The sequence below is a fragment of the Saccopteryx bilineata genome, chromosome 2 (genome assembly GCF_036850765.1).
Source record: "Saccopteryx bilineata isolate mSacBil1 chromosome 2, mSacBil1_pri_phased_curated, whole genome shotgun sequence".
Lineage (NCBI taxonomy): Eukaryota > Metazoa > Chordata > Mammalia > Chiroptera > Emballonuridae > Saccopteryx > Saccopteryx bilineata.
The window spans coordinates 375,146,879-375,152,878 of record NC_089491.1 but is presented as its reverse complement, the minus strand read 5'-3'; positions in this window follow the sequence as shown (position 1 = coordinate 375,152,878).

Sequence of the window (6,000 nt, the reverse complement as noted above, 5' to 3'; positions counted from 1 at the left end):
GGTGCCTGAGGGCGCCCCGCGGGCGGGGAGGGAAGACAGGACAGAGTGAGGGGCATGCTGGGGTCAAGACGCCTTCCCCCAAGCCGCCTCCGCCCCGAGACCCGGCCGGCTCCTGCCCGGGGGCCCTGGGACCGCGTCCTCAGCCCGCCCCGCCCGGCGCCGGCCCAGCCCCCGCCTCGCCGCCCGGCCGCCGGCCGAGGTCTCGGTCCAGGCTCGGTCCCCCGCGCTGGGCCCCGGCTCCGCCCCGCGCCCGAGAGAGGGGCCGCTGCCCGAGCTCGGGGTTCTCGGGGTCACTGCGGGGGCCGAGCCGGGTTCTAGGGAGCAGATCTTCGCCGGGGGAGGTGCAGCACTCTCCCTGAAACCCTCTGCTCCCGGCGGCGAGGAGGCTGGGTGGATGCGGGTGGGGACGCGGCCCCGCTCCGGGGCTCGGGCGGCCCGGCCCCGCGGCCCGGCCCGCACCCCTCCCGCGCTCTCACCCCCGCGCGCCCTAATCCAATTTGCAACTTGGCCGCGCGCCGCCCTCAGCTCGGCCCCCACCCCGCGGCCCCAGTTCCGGAGGCGGGAGGACCGTCCCCTCTCCCCGCGCGTCCCCAGCTCCCGGCGCCGGCTGCGGGGCTCCGGGCAGCGAGGGCTGGGGAACCGGGCGCGGGGAGGAGGCGGGGGACGGAGGGCACCGTCCGTCTGTCCGGCGGTCTGGGACCCTCTTCCCCCCTCCAAACTGCCTCCCTCCCACACAGCTCTTCAGATCTCGTTGTATTTAGGGATTAATAGGGGAAAATCCAAATTTGTTTCTCTCTCTCTCTCTCTCTCTCTCTCTCTCTCTCTCTCGGTCGGTCGTGGGGAAGGGTCGCAGGTTCCTCCGGGACAACCACGAGGGGTTCCATCTCAGCCTCCTCACGGCCCCTCCATGGCCCTGCTCCCCACCCCCAGCCCAGAGCAGGCAGGTCGCTTCCCTCTGCAGCCCCGTGAGCTGCAGCCCCCAGGGGAGAGGGGACCCGCGGCGCCCCCAGTGCCCACTCCGCGAGGAGGCATCTCCCAGGAAGGGGGATCGGGGGTCCTCCTGTCGGCCGGAGCAGCCGCCCCCCCTCCAGCCGGCAGGTCAGATCTCGCTCCCTCTCGGACAACTTACCTCGGAGAGGAGTCAAGGGGAGAGGGGGGGGGAGGGGGAGGGGGCAGAAGAGAGAGGGGGGAGAAGAACGATCTTCCTGCTTATTTCATTGTTCCCCCATCTTCAGGGAGCGGGGGCAGCGGCTCCTCAAGGCGGCGGGCACCGGCGTCTTCAGAGCGCCATGCGAGCCGCGGAGCGAGTGTGGCATCTCTACCAGGCGGGGTACCAGCCTCTATGCCAGGCCATATGGGCTTGGCACGTCACGGGCAGCAGCTATCACATGAGAGCCGGTGATTGGCATGCGTCTGCATTGGGGGAGAGCCGGCTCCCCCGGGACCCGCCGCCATCTGTCACTCTCTACTCCAAAAAAAAAAAAAAAAAAAAAAAAAAAAATTAAATAAATAAAGGAAATAAATAAATATCTCTGCCGCCCTCCCCTCCCTGCCCAACACAGGGAAAGCAGAGATTGAGAGGTAGGTGGGAGGAGTTGCCCCCCTTGGATATGGAACCCCCACATGGGAACAATGGGGTGGCAAGACTGGAAACTGGAGGATGTGGTGGCCCCAGATTCTGTGCATCCTTGACAGTCTCGCTCTGTCCATTTTTTCCCTTGCACACCCCCAAAGGTGGGTCAGGGACCAGACCGTTGGGTCTGCAAAAGGGACCTCTATGCTCCTCCTCTGCCAGAATCCCCTCGGCCACAAAGGGACAGCTGAGGCCCCCTCCCAGGGTGGGTGTGGGGGGCGTCCCTGGCCCAAGCCCCATAGGTAGATGTTGGCACCATGCCATCCCTCATCCCTGTCTGCCCCTCCCCCACCCACCCTCTCTCTCTCTCTCTCTCTCTCTCTCTCACACACACACACACACACACACACACACACATACACAACATATGTGGCTGAACAAAATTCAAACCAAGGGAAAGACAGAGAAAAGGAAAGACTTGCCTGTTTGTGCCTCTGCATGGGCGTGTGTGTGTCTGTGGGGACATGTGTATATATCTGTGGAGTCAGCCGATGGGAGAGGTTTCCCTGTGTGTTTGGGGGCATATTATGTTGCGGTGGAGTAGAAAGGAATCCTTGGGAGGAGCCTCTGCACCCACCATCTGGGGGTGGGGGAAAGGGTCTCCATCTGGGTTCCTAACCCAGAAACCTCTCACTCCTCCCCAACCAACATCCCCTCTCCCTGCTAAACAAGTGATCATCCTACCAGCATTTTCCTCTCCTGGCCTTTTGACTGGATTATTTGAGGGGGGAGGGTGCTGGGCTGGGAATTGCCTCTAGTTCCTGAAGGAGACTCTAGCATTCTCCTCCCCCTGCGAAAAAAATTAAAAATAAAATAAAAATACTGAAGCCAAGTCCAGCAGTCCTGAGACTGACCAAGGGGAGGTGGGTCAGACAGATGTCTTGATAAGGAAGGTAGGAAATTGCTGTTTTATCTTACAGCTCACCTTTCAACCCTCTCACTGGGCCAGACACAGATGCAAATGGCACAGGTTGAGGAAGGTAACTTTAGACACACACACACACACACACACACACACACACCTGTTCCTCACTCTGTGGTGCACAAAATGGATACACATCCCTACTCAGATAGATACATGTGTGTGAGCAGGTCATCACAGCCAGGTGTAGAGAGACAACCCTTGCCCACACCCTGATTCAGGCACTTGTGTGTGCTTTAGACCTACATTTTCTGTCCCTCCCCCCACCCTCCAGATTACATATAGCACAGACAAGTTCAATTATACCTTAAGCACACACGCTTTGATATCAACTGTGTGCCAAGCACTGTGGTAGTGCAAAGACAGGGTTTTTCCCCTCAACCTGGACAGATCTAGTTTTCTCTCTCTGGGAGCCTCTGCAGGGGTTCTTGGGCTGGTAAGACACTGATCTGATGCTTGGTAGAATGAATTTTGTTCTAAATAAAAACACATACAACGGCTAAGGAGGCCTTGGAGAAAGGGGGCTGGCGCTGTCTGAGACTCTCAGAGGCAGTTGGTGGGAACCAAAAGGAGCCTTAGAAAGAATGGTCCCAACTCCTCCTTCCACAGAGGCCCATAGGGAGGGACTGACTTGCCTAGGAACACACAAGCCGAGAGGAGAAGCCAGGGACTTGACTCCCAGCCCAGTGCTCTTTCTACAGCCCCCCAGTCTGCCTCAGTGGTCTCCCAGCCTGAGAAGCTGATGGTGAGTGACCCTCCATTCATAGATCCCGGGTCTGGGAAGGTAGAGACCCGCCTGTGGCAAATGGTCTGGGGCATTCTGGCCATGGCAGAGAGGTCAAAGGATAAGTCTCAGGTGAGGCAGAGACTCAGTGTGCTGGCCAGGACCCTCTCCAAGTTTGGGAACAGCCTCAAGAGCTTGACTGTCCCTTTACTTGGCGTGGAGTCTTCAATCCTGACAACACGTGGCTCTTCTGGAGTCCTCTAGTTGTATGGCATTTTGGTTATCTGCACATGCTTTGGGCTCTGATTCCTGGCCAACCCACTTACCAGCTTTAACAAATGCTGATTGCCTTGAGCAAGTTACATAATATCTTACAGTCTTGATTTCTCTGTCTATAAAATGGGGATAATTATGCTACACCTCATAGACTTGTTGTTAGTACTAAATGGGATAAGACGTGTAATGAGTTTAGCACAGCGCCAGCAATATCGTGAGCCTTCAGTAAATGCCAACTCTCATTTTTATTAAAGCACCTTGTAAATTGTGACATGCTTTACAATATTAATTTTGTGCACATACTGCCCCCCACACACACACATTAGAATACTCTTTTCACATAGGAACTGAGTTTTTGTTGAATTCATGGGTCAATAAATAGATGAGTAAGTGACTGCTTCTTTGGGATTGAAAGATATCCCCTGCTCCCTCCTCTGGACACTGAGGTCCAAGTCCAGCCTCACAGGCTCTACCAGCTCCAAGCAGAAGACAGGAGGCAGAACCTTGCTTAGGATAGGGGAGTCCTTGGGAGGTCCCCATCTGTCCCCTGTCTGCTCTCAGGAATGACCTCAGCTCTGTGGGTCTGAGAAGCCCCCCTCAGCCTCTCAGAGAAGGAAGTCTGAGGGGTCGAGGTAGGGGTTGTGCCTGCGAGTACAGGGACCTTCATCCTTGTCTGTCTGTTTCTTGTCCCTGTCTTTTCCTCCTTCAGAAAAATGGAACAAGTTTTTCTCACTCAACACATTTCAACTTTTTTTTAGAAGATACAATTAAAAAAAAAAAAAACAACAACGGAAAAATTGGAACAGAGGGAGATGTGGGATTGGCCCGTCTCAGACATGGGCTTGAAAGAGGTACAACACACACGTGTCCACACACACACACGTGTCCACACACACACACACATGTACACACACACACACACACGAGCAGGCACGAACACACGGGGACACACATGCTCCTCTCTCTACACCCAGAGATGCAGAGATGCAGTGACAGAGAGCCAGAAAGAGCCAGAAATGGAAGGAAGGAGACGGAAGGAGAAGGACACCCAGAGATGCCATCTGTTCCTCCCCCTGGCATTGGGGGAAGGGAGTTGGTGAGGGGCCTAGTCCCCCCGGGTCTCTGAGAGGGAAAGGGGAACGGTGGGTGCACCTCAGCTAGGTCTGGGAGACCCCCATTTCTGCTGCCCACCCCCGGCCCCTGTCAGGGGAGCCTGGAGCTGAGGGTCTGAGGTTCCCATGGAGACATAGCCCCATCCCAAGGGAGGCCACAGTCTGGGCACCTAAAATGGCTGCCTCAGAGGGGTGGCAGCCATTTTGTGCAGCCTCAGGTCCTGAGGGGCAGGGCGAGGGACTCCGTCCGGGTGAGGAGTGGACAGAGGAGGGACAGGGCATTCCTGAGCAGTCTAGGGGAATCTCGCTCAGGGGGCAGGATGAACATTCTGTAAAACCACTCTCCTTACACCCCCTGTTCCACCAAAATAAACACACACACACACACACACACACACACACACACACACACACACAAATCTGCAAGGGCTCCACTCCGTCCTGAGCCCAGAAGGATACATAGCCAGACACCCCCACTACCACCATGCCCCAAATAAGACTGGTGGGGGCAAGTGTGCTGGCGTAGGAGACCTGATTTCCCACCAAAGTGCCAAGCCACGGGGAGCAGGTGGATTAGAAGCCAGGTGTCCGCTCCCTGGCCACAATCATAACTGCGCCTCCTGGGGCCTCCCTGGGCTGAGGTGTGCAGGCAGGTAGAGAATGAGGGAGGGAGCAGGAGGGACAGCCCGTTCTTCTCCCCCCCACTGCTGAAGTCAGGGGAAGGGCAAGAATTTGGAGACCCTCTGAGGGCCTGTGCTCCTGGCATGAGCTGTGCTGTGGGGGGAGGAGGAAGGGGAGGGGACAGACTGGCACTGCCCAGACAGCGCCTGTTCCATCAGTTGGGGATGCTCGAAGCTTCCTCCTGAAGCATAAAAGCACCTGCCACCCCTTTCTCAGCCCCCTGCCCCACCTCAAGTCCTAAAGGACCTTGGGGGAGGGGGACCTGCCGCTTCTTCCCGGCTCTGGGGTGGGCACCTGCCCTGCTGCCCCCTCCCCCCACCCGCTGCAGTGTTCTGGGGAGCGGCGGGCATGCCAGATGGCGTGGCTGAGAATGCAGCGACGTTGCTGGGAGGTGAGGGCTGGCACGGGTGATATGCGGCTGCGTGCCTTGTGGTGCCACCAGGGAGGGGAAGGGGGAGGACCAGCGAGGTGCAGCCCCCCCCCTCCCTGCTGACCTCCTGTCCTAACCTCCAGCACACTAGCAGGATTCTCCTCAACTTCCTTTGCCTGTGCCCTGGCTTCTCACTCTGGGTCTAGGCCCTACCCAAAGACCGGTGGGCGAACGCCCATGGGGCCTGGTGTGATGCTGAGATTCCTCGGACTCCTGCTGCAG